Source organism: Neltuma alba, unplaced genomic scaffold (genome assembly GCF_004799145.2).
Source record: "Neltuma alba isolate B1F8T4 unplaced genomic scaffold, ASM479914v2 tig00001841_pilon, whole genome shotgun sequence".
In the NCBI taxonomy this organism is placed as follows: domain Eukaryota; kingdom Viridiplantae; phylum Streptophyta; class Magnoliopsida; order Fabales; family Fabaceae; genus Neltuma; species Neltuma alba.
In genome coordinates, this window is record NW_021632639.1 from 175270 (window position 1) to 186564 (window position 11295).

At 35.9% G+C, this 11295-nt stretch overlaps 1 long non-coding RNA gene and 1 pseudogene across 1 annotated transcript; one reads left to right on the forward strand and one right to left on the reverse strand.

Annotated features, from left to right (window-relative positions):
* Nucleotides 1-611: 611 nt before the first annotated feature.
* LOC114712710 (uncharacterized) lies at nucleotides 612-1336 on the reverse strand. Its single transcript, XR_003737265.1, has 2 exons — nucleotides 1300-1336; nucleotides 612-1045 (listed from the first exon to the last, which is right to left on the reverse strand). It is a non-coding gene; the product is annotated as an uncharacterized LOC114712710 (long non-coding RNA).
* Nucleotides 1337-2486: 1150 nt separating this feature from the next.
* Nucleotides 2487-7555, forward strand: LOC114712544 (U-box domain-containing protein 44-like; annotated as a pseudogene).
* The last annotated feature ends 3740 nt before the right edge of the window (nucleotides 7556-11295 follow it).

Sequence of the window (11295 nt, forward strand, 5' to 3'; positions counted from 1 at the left end):
GCTGTGTATGTTGTGAATGGCACAAATGTAGGTTGTGATTGTCTGATGTGTAGGTTGTGACTGTATGCTGTGCATGTTGGATGCTTGTAATCCCCTCAAGAAATCCATGACTTGAAGGTTGGATGCTTGTGGTGGCTTGTAACTTATCAGAACAACCTGCATGGTGATCAAGTGCTGTCTTTGCTACGAGGAAACTCCCAAAGCAAGAAGAAGAAATAAACGATGAGCATAGATTGTATTTAGTTTTTTTTATTTGACAGCTGAATGTAAAGTTCAGATTTTGTTTCTTTATTTGACCATGTAGTGATAGCTAGATGTTAAGATATGTTAATGTGTATTGACATCATTTACTGATTATGAAGTTTTTGTAATGACATTCATGTGTTTTGACAAAACAGGAAATTCTTCGTTCCACACACGGATCATGTCCACAAATGCAGACTAAATAAAACTGGATAAACAAATGGTAACCATGATGACATGATAGGCATATATCACAATCATCTCTGCCACATCCATTTACAACCTCAACGGGGGTTGTTGACAACCCGAAGACAAGTGGTTAACAACCTGGGCAGTGTCCCTGACAAATCACTCTGTGGGATGCCACAGCTTCTAAATAGATTGTATTATCAGCATATATAACGACCTTAAAAAAAATTAAGAGCATTTTAAAGTTATTAACAGCTTTAATTGAACCCAATAGGATTACAGTAGATTTTTACTACAGCAATTCATTTACAACCTCAACAGTGGGTGTTGACAACCCGAAGAGAAGTGGCTAACAACCTTCGCAATGGGCCAAACAAATTTGTATGAAAACTTATCAGCAATGCTGTACCTATATAGTGCTTGTCTAAGGGCTACTGCATTAGGAAAAATTTATCCTTCTCCAATAACCAGACCCTTTCACTTTGTTGAATTCCTTTCCGAAATTGGGGTTGACATCATTTCTGAACCACATGGCAATGATAGTGGGTCTTCACTAAACACATTGGGTGGAGACATGGACAATGCATCTGAACCTTCGAACAAGTCTTCCATCCTACATAACAGGACAGGTCATGGGGTCGTTAATGACAACCTTCGATCACTGTAATAACAACTTATGCACAACAATTGACAATAGCCAACATTACTTCGAAATTTAAATTATACAACTTACACAAGTCTTCCATCCTACATAACAGGACAGGTCATGGGGTCGTTAATGACAACCTTCGATCACTGTAATAACAACTTATGCACAACAATTGACAATAGCCAACATTACTTCGAAATTTAAATAATACAACTTACACAAGTCTTCCATCCTACATAACAGGACAGGTCATGGGGTCGTTAATGACAACCTTCGATCACTGTAATAACAACTTATGCACAACAATTGACAATAGCCAACATTACTTCGAAATTTAAATAATACAACTTACACAATAGCCAACTGTTGCTCTGAAACTGAGAAGCGCCTCACCTAAATATACCAGTAATAGATAATATCAATATGATATACCAAGAGAGAGAGGCTCGCCGGCGGTGGGGTGCGAAGGTCATCGATGATGGAACCCACGAGGCTCGCTGGTAGTGGGGTGCGAACCAGCGACCGACGGACCGTGCACGAGATTGGAGGCGTCCAACTAGAGACCGACTGAGTGCGGACCAGAGACCGACGGAGTGCGGAGCAGCGAGCGACAATGTACCGAGCAGACACTGACAGACCTCGCCGGAGATTGAAGCTGTCGGAGCACACAAGGATGGACACGAACGAGACGGCGGCGGATTTCATGAAGATGACAACCGATAGGAGTTTTTCTCTCAATCGTGTGCTTCAGTTTCTTTCTTTAATCAGAAGGGCAAGAAAGTAATTGCACGTTTGAAATTTTTTGCCATAAAGTCCCTTGGGACCTCATATACATTTTATGATTTCATGGGACCTTTCAGTAGTAAATTCTCTTCTGTGGGACTCTACAGTAATTTTCCCAAAAAGTTATATAATGTTAAAATTAAAAAATTAAAATAACCGAGGCATCATTTTTTTTTTGGACTACAAATTTTAATTCCTCTTTTGGGGGTTTGGAATCTCCTCTCTCTTCGTTTTTCATATTCTTCCTTCCTTCCGGTTCTTTTTTTAACTATTAGATTAATATTTTAATAGTTCAAATTTAAATCTTTTTAAAATTATTATTAAAATATTAAATTATAAAAATAAATAAATTATAAATTATAAAATTTATTAAATTTTAATTTTAATAATTTGTAAATATACTAAATATTTTTTAAATTTTTAATAAATAGTTTATAAAAATTAAAATCTTAATTGTTGAAATATTTTAACCCAATAATTTAAAAAAAGGAAGAGAAAGGAAGAAGGTGAGAAGGGAAAAGAAGAGGTCCTCACCGGCCTCTTTGGTCTTCCCGGCACCTGTAAAGCTGTAATCATCAATCATCAGTACAAATCGAATTTTCACGAGTCAAGATTTGACTCTTCAAAGCCATGGCGCGCAAAGCAACGGCGAAACTTGACTCACCGTAATCTCCGGCGGCTTTGGCCATATCCGTCAACATCGAACCAAAACCTTCTTACTTCTCTACTTCCCATTCTCTTCTCCACCTTCATCTCCAATTCTCTCCGGTAAATGACGTCAGAACATCTGGCTTCCTCGGTGGTTTCTGCCGTACAATCGATCCAACGTTCATTGACTGATCTCTGTGATCACGAACACCATTACTCGTTTGATAATCCCCGACAGTTCTCGGGGTTGGCCCGGCGACTTCAGCTTGTCGTCAACCAGGTACTCCTGTCGTTTCAATCACTGTCGCCGGGGAGCTTCCCGTCGTCGGTGCAGACCACCCTTAAAGGAATGTCCAGTGATCTGTCCAAGGCTGCAGAAGTTGTTTCCGTTTATGAGAAAAGAAGCAAGATATTCGTCTTGATCAACTGCAAGTCGCTGTGCTTATCTCTTCAGGAGCACACTTTCTCCATAGGAGGCTGGCTCGCCTTGCTCGATCAGGCTCTTCAAGACGACCCTGACCTCCAAAAGAAAGCTTCGGATCTTTCCAGAGACATGAAGCTCGTTCAGTTCAGGGTAACTCGCCCTTTCTCTTTACTTTGATGCATTTATGTCTGAGGAAATGTAATTTTCGTCTGTTCTCAATTTCTTTGTCCTGAATGTACCTGAAAATAGGTTACAGAGACCGAAGAGAGAGTTCAATGTACGCTGGAAAAAGAAGGGGTTGGAAGACCAACAACCAAGGCGGTGCAGAGTGCTATTGTCATGGATTTGGCTCGCGCCTTGGGAATTGACCCTGACGATCATGCAGAGTTGTCTAACGAAATAAAGCTGTTCAAGAATGACCTATTGAGCTCAAATTCTTTATCAGAGCGGCGGATTTTAGTTTCCCTTGAAAGGATTTTGAATAACTGGTCTATTGAACCTGCAATTGAGACTCGAAAATTGGACTTCGACCTTGAAGACGATGCAGCGATTCCCCCCTTCAAAATTTTCTGTGCCCATTGACCAAGGAAGTGATGAAGAATCCCGTAGTTCTGGAAACTTCCCAGACCTATGAACGGACTGCTATAGAGTACTGGTTCGACAGGTGTATTCAAGATGCACGTGACCCAACTTGTCCTGTAACTGGGAAGGTTCTCAAATCCTTGGAACTGAAACCCAATATTGGATTGGCAGGGGCAATAGATGAGTGGGTTAACAGGGTTATAGAGTATCGAGTCAAATCTGCTGCTGACCATTTGAATGAGGAGCCACTTTGTATAGATCACGTTGAGAGATCTTTGGATAATATTTATGAGGTTTCAGAAGAACATCCTGCTAGCAGATACGTAATCAGGAATGCTGGAATTGTACAACTGATAGGGAAGCTTCTTACTGATAGCTCAAAAGTTATTGGATCACGGCTGAGAAGCAAAGCTTTGACGGCTTTAGTTAGTATGGCTAAAGATGAAGAAAGCAAGGTCAGTGTCTTTCATTGTTTACCATTTTCTCAGTCAGTGATTGAAAAAGACTTTTTCCTCTCCCAAGCCTTCAAAGGATGGGATAACCGGATATATATCTTGTTAAAATAACATTAATTCCCTTTTTCACGTAAAAACGGGTAGCATGGTATGATAAAATATTTTAACTGGCTACCTATTAATAATAATTTCTTTTTATGTGAGCAGTACTATGACATGAGGTCAAAACCCCGGCCGTAAATCAGAATATATAGCGTTTGCTTTATTCAGATTTCTCTGTTAGCACCCGATACTGATTCATCTGGGAGAGAATTTTCCATCTAGATTCTTGAACCCTATTTCAGAATCCTAAAGTTATTGTATGATTATGTAATTTGCTTACAGTTCTACGGCAAAGCTTCTAAACCGTATGCTGCTCCGGCAGTTACTGCCGCCTTTCTAGTACTTTGCAAGTTGAAGGCATGGGAACGCCCTTGTTTAATTAAATACTTCAATGAGTCCTATTCAATGTGTTACGGCAAAAACCACTGCAGGAAGTGAGTAAGTTACTGAGAAAAGCATAATAAGAAGCACAAACAATGGAAGATGTGATGGCGTGGCAAAATTAAGTGTCTAAGTTGTTGATAAGTTTTGACTCATCACTCATGACTGAAGTCGTTCATTTACTTTGACTCTGCTTTTTTATTAGCAAATATTGGCAGAAAGCTCTTCAAAGTAGTTTCCTGGTAAAATGTCAGTTTTCTTTTTGAAAGTTTCTATTGGAACAAAATATGATTTTGCTTGTCGCACAATTCTTTAGATGCTGTTATCAGTGACAGAGAGAAGCTATTTTGAAAACTAGGAGAAGCAATTAATGACAAACTATCTATTTTACTGTATATAAAATTTTGCTGCAAACTCCACAGTTTCGTTGGCAATAGTTTTTTAACAAGTATATCACAGTTTCTGATGCAAAGTTTTTGTATCTCTAGAAAATAATGCTCGAAGGGAGTATCACAAGATTGGCTGTACACAGTCTTACTGGTAGCTCAGAGAAAGAGAGGGAGTATGCTGTGAAGTTATTACTGGAGTTCTCCAGCGATGAAGCTTATTGCATAGGAGTTGCATCAGAGAAAGGTGCATTGGTTCTCCTCACAAGTATGGCAGGAAATCTAGAGTTTCCTGCTTTGTCCAAGTTAGCCGAGGAAGTCTTAAAGCAGTTGGAGAGGGTGGAGGATAATGTGCAACGTTTAGCAGCATCTGGAAGATTTGAACCTTTACTTTCACGGTTGCATGATGGTATGTTTTCTAGTATTATCTTTTTATTCCAGCCGCAAAAATATAAAATCATGATGGAGTGGATGCTAATGATTATTAATCAGCTTTTCTTTAAGACATCTGCTTTTGCAGAAAGCGATAAAATATTAAAACAAACTGAATTTGGATAAATTCTGGGGCAGGTCCTGATGCTGTAAAGATAGAGATGGCGTCTCTGCTTGGAAGGATGACCTTGACAAACAGTAATAAAGAGCAAATTGCCAGGCAAAGTGCTGGAGTACTTGTTGACTTGTTGTCGAAGCCAGAAGGAAGAGAACCAAGTCTGCAAGCATTATATAACTTGTCAGGGTTGGATGACAATGCAACCATCCTTGTCAAGTCTCCAGTCTTTCCGTCTCTTATTGATGTTCTATTTGATGGCCAGGAGCCTTCAAATGAAATTAAAACACTAGCTGCTTCAACAATTGCAAATATAGTATCAAAGCCAGGGCGTTGGGAATTAGCATCTGCTGACATGAAGGGGAGTTCAATGCAGTCAGAAAGTGTAGTTTTCAAGCTTCTGCAACTTTTAAACTCGGTGTCATCTCAATGTCAAGTATATGTTCTTCGCATTCTCTATGGAATAACATCTTCCCCGCAGGCATCAGGTAATTTCTAGTCAACCAGCTTATAATACATTAATAGCATAATAATATTGCAGTATTTTATCATGTGTTCGTTCATTGTCTCTCTTACTCCATGTCATGAAATGTTCGATCAATTTGTTTCTTGTCGAACTTTGATAGTATTGGGTTTCCATTAGTCTATTAATAAGTACATGTATAAAGACATTCAGAGGATGCTGCTGTGACCTGATAAACTAATGAAGTGAGAATGCTTGCGTTATATAGCTGTGTGCATTTTATGCATGTATCTCCTTCTAAATTGGCCCGCATTATGCTGCATGATGCTATATATTTATTTATTTATTTATATAATTGTTTATTTTTACAGAGTCAGTTGCTTTGCATATAAAATCTGGGGATGGCTTTAAAACGATCACACAATTTCTTGAAAACCCAGAATTCGAACTCAGAATGTATGCTTTGAAGCTTTTGAGACTATTATCTGAACTGTTCAGTCAAGATCTAGGAAATGAGCTGAGACTTTCCAACAAGCTCACCATGCTCAAAGAAAAAATATTAGATGATCAATCTGCAGAGGAGGAGAGAGCAACTGCAGCATGTATACTCGCCAACCTTTCCTTAACAGAGAATGATATTAAATCGCTTTTGGGAGGTGATTTCATTAGATGGATCGTCTCCACTCTCAAGAACCAGAGGCATAGCTCCAATGCAAGGATTTCGCAGACTGCATTAAGCTTGCTGGAAGGTCTTCTTGGCCTCTTGCTTCACTTCACTACGAACCTTGATGAGCAAAGTCTAACCATTATCAGAGAAAATCGTCTCATGACCATTTTCTGTGAACAATTGGAGTATACTTCCAAACTAAAGGTAAAAAGACTTGCTGCTCTTGGATTAAAAAGCTTGTCAGAAATTGGAAGGACAGTTACTTCTAGGGACGCTGAACCGTCACGTTCCAATGGTTTCTGCTATTCCCTCCTGTTCATGTGTGGGAGGACCTCTTATCAGAACCTTTCATGTCCAATTCACAACAGTTACTGTGAGGAAGATAGTCAATTGTGCCTGCTAAGGAGCAACTGTATAAAGCCTCTAAATGATCTCCTCAATGATAACAATGACACTAGTGTTCAAATTGCTGCACTGGAGGCACTTTCAACACTAGTTTTGGATTATTCTTCAAATACTTTCAAGAGAGCAGCTGATGAGCTTGCGCAATTGGGTGTGGTTGATTCTGTGATCAATCTTTTCACAGAGGCTAGATCTGGCGAGCTTCAAGAGAAGACCGTTTGGATCATAGAGAAAATATTGAGAGTGGAAAATCACATACCTAAGTACTCACTTAACCAGTCTCTTGTGAGGGGCTTGGTTGAAGCCTTTAAGCATGGGAATCCTAACACCAAGGTGCTTGCTCAACATGCTTTAACCTGCCTAAAGCAAATATCAGTTCTAAGTGAGAAGACATCAAGTCAACCTCAAGCTAGGAGGTAGCTAAACATGTAATTTTTTGTCCCCATCATTCCTCTTACTTTATTCTTTGGGATATTATCCCTGTAGTTCTTTTTGTTATAAATCAAACAGTCTCACTATAATCTGACAGATACATGTAAAAAAAACAATGTTTATGACACTTGAATTCTTTACGTCTCCCATTGACATGTAATTGTGTAAATAATTTCAAGGATATTTTTTGTGTTAGACTTCATTAAAGCTATTTAAATGTTAGGTTATCAGCTGTTTTAAATATAAACATTGCACATTGAGGAAATTTTTTAGAAATTCAATTATATTAAGCTATAAATTGTTTTATTTTACTTTTGTTATGAGCACAGGTATGGAGTAGTCCTTTTGGTAGATTCAACCACTCTTGGTTATTACATAGCAGTTAATGAATGGTAACGAATATTTTGAGACCATGGGCCATTGGTCCGGGCCTCACCCCATGAATTATGACTCCGTACACTCTTTCCAAGTTGGGTCAATGTTAGCTAACAGGCCCAAGGCTCATTTTGCTTATTGCCTCTCCGAAATCCCTCTCTTTTCAAGCATTTCCATCAAATGGGGCATTTTCTTGCGTGTTCTATATGATTTACAAGACGAGGCAAATTAATCATAATTTGTAAATAATATACTTTATTTTGACAGAAGAACTATATTTTATTGGAAATTTTATAGTTTACATTAATATCGATGAGAAAAACATATATCTATGGTAGAGGCTATTTGGATGTATGCAATGGAATCAAATGAGAAAAAAAATATTTTTTTATATGGAAGGTATTTTTCAAAAAAGGATTTTTAAGGATCAAAATTATCATTGTTTTGCCATTCGGAATTTTCACTTGATGGTAAGAGTAACTCTATTACTAGTCAAGTCACTAGTTCAAACACAGTCTTCTGTAGAACTAATAAAATTAGTACAAATTTATTCTAAAAGTTTAAAATCATATTGATGTTGATTCTTGTCAGTAAAAACATTAATAGTTATCGTCATTATTTTAATGGTTAATATTAGTTTTTTAACAATAGATGGTGATATTGTTATGATTTAAAACTTTCAGAACAAACTTGTATTAAAAGAAAAAAAAACTAAGTGCTCAGTGCTTCTGATTAATTTACAATTTACACCTTAACTCTTTTTTTTTTTTAAACCTCTCCCACACAACCTTCTCAATGTTTTAATGGAAGGATTTAAAATTTTAATCTCTATTACATCCCACCTTGTTGCCTTTGTCACTTGAGAAAGTAACACAAATCTTTTAATCAAAATAATGGATATATATCTAGAAAAAGATAGAGTGGGAAAAGGAGAATGAAGAGAGCTAATCTCACACACTATCAGATCTTTGTGTCACTTACATTTCACATACATGAATATATAGAATTCAATTTACTTTAGAAAACATTGGTTAAAACTTTGCACAAGTAATGACTTCTAAAATTCTGGTAGAAAAAGGAAAAAAAAAATCTTTTAGTCTCTATAATTTTGACTTAGTTATAATTTACTCTTTACAGTTTGACTTTATGCATTTTAGTCCCTAAACTTTAAAGCTCTAATCTCTAAAATTCATGAGGCACACACTTTAAAATATAAATATTAATATTTTAAATGGTTAAATTATAGAAATTGAGTTGCAAGGAATCAAAGTTCAGGGATAGTATTACAACCAAATCAAGATCATAAAGACAAAAATATTACTTTTTCTCACAAAATTTTTAAAAAATTTCATGCCAAGTAGAATAACTTAGAAACATTAATAATAACTTTGAGCTTTAGCCAAAAAAGAAAAAAATTAATTCTGAAGTTCCTTTGAATAAATTATTGTTCTATATAGATCTTTTCAAGTCCAAAAGTAGTAAAAAAAAATTTCGTGGGGTTGAAGGAACTAAGCGATTTTAGGGAGTGAGAAAAGCAAAGGGAACATCCATGTCCCACTAAGTAAAAGGGTGATGGAAAGGAAAAGAGGCATTAGTTGAAGCTTTTGTTTGGTGCTCCTTAGTTATTCTCAACCTTTCTTTGTGGAAAGTTGCATCCGCATTCACCAAAGCCATGTCCGGGCAGGCACAGAATATAGGTTTCAAAAGATCAGATAAACATGAACTTGCAAGTGAATTACATCCCATAATTCTATTATGATGCTGAGTAATTTGTATTGTTCTCTAAAATATTACTTTCAATCCTTAATATAAGGTTAGTCGATGAGTTAAATTTGATTCTAAATATAACCTCACGTTATCTCCTCTTTTTTTTCTTTTTCAAAATATTTCTATTAATTACAAAGGGCTCCCACTAAGAAACAATTTTATTCATCCAATGCATATGATTGAAGAGGATAATTTAAGAAAACCAACACACATTTGTGATATCTTTAAATTAGTTATCTAACTTTTATATTAAAGAACGAATATAGTATACAACTTTTCACTTAAACTTTATCATTTTTAATAGTATTTTTTTATTTTTTGTTAAACGAATTGGTTCTGAGAGACCATATTAAACCTCGAATAATTTGGGTCAAGTCAAATTAGACCGCATAGGTGTAAAACTCTCTAAAAGGCATTTTTTTAAAATCCTAAATGCACGGCACTCAATTTTTTTTTTTGGCCAAAACACAACACTCAAATTTGAGTTAAGCTTTTTGTTAGTAAAAAAATAAAAAACATTTCTAGACCACGATATGTGCATGGGTGTGTGTATTTACTGATATGTATTTATATATGTAAGGATAAAAAAGTTTAAGTTAAACTCTTTTACCCTGCTTATTATTACACACTTATAAATGAATATTTGTAGGCATGTAATTAATTGGTGATAAGCAAAAAGGTTAATATAATTTTTGGCCTCTAAAATTTAGGTCTATTTCACTTTTCATCTCTCAAATTTCAAACATATATGGTTTTAGTTCCTAAAATTCAGTCTGTCTTAATACATTAGTCTTTGAAAATATAATGGTGTTAAAATTTGTTAAAGTGTTATAAACGACATTAAAAATGGGATGTGGACTCACTAAATAGCACGTAACTAAGTCTTGCTTAGATAGCAAACAAAGGGGGAAAAATAGGTCCTTAAAATGCAACTGTTTAACCTCCTTTTTTTCCTCATTATTTGTTTGAGGAATTGTTCATTGTGTTGCACTTTGAGAATCCATTCCTTTTTGTTCTTTGCATTGCGTTTTGAAGACCTATTCTTTTTTTTGTTGTTTATACAAGATCTAACTAAATGACATTTGATGAGTTCATATTATCACTTTAACTCTATTTACATTAGCACATTTTTACACCATTACACCTCTAAGGACTAATACCAGTTTAAAATTTGAGAGACCGAAACAAAAATGGATCAAAGTTTCAGCCACAATAAATTATAATTAAAAATGAAGATGATTTTTTTAGGTAATGTCTACTAAAGATTCCTTTGATATGAGGAAAATGGAGGATACGGGAGGGGATGAAAAATTTTAATGAGCTCGATTCAAAAAATTGAAAAAACGGGATTAAAAGCTTTTAATTAATTTTTATTACCTTGGTATATTATCTCTTCTCTTTATTAAAATTTTTCAGTCTCACTTCTCTACTTAAAAACTCATTAAAAAATTTTCTCACCTCCCCTCCTTCTTCTCCATTTCCCTCATGCCAAACAGCACCCAAGTTCTTGATATTATTATTCAGTACTTTTTATAATTTTTTCATAGATAAAAATATGGGGAAAATGACAAAAAAAAAAAAGAAGCCTAAAATTGTGAAATCCTAATTCGCGAAGGTAAGGATTAAAAATGACAAGGAGGAAAGTAAACCCAAATTGAAATTTTAAAATTCAAGTAAAATCACAAAAAATGCCATTTTTTATTTTAAAAACATCAACCCCTCACTGGAAGCCATTGCCGGTGACCCGTGCTAGTGGCAGGCCGCTACCGCCATGGAGGCCATAGGTAGGGGTTTTTTTTT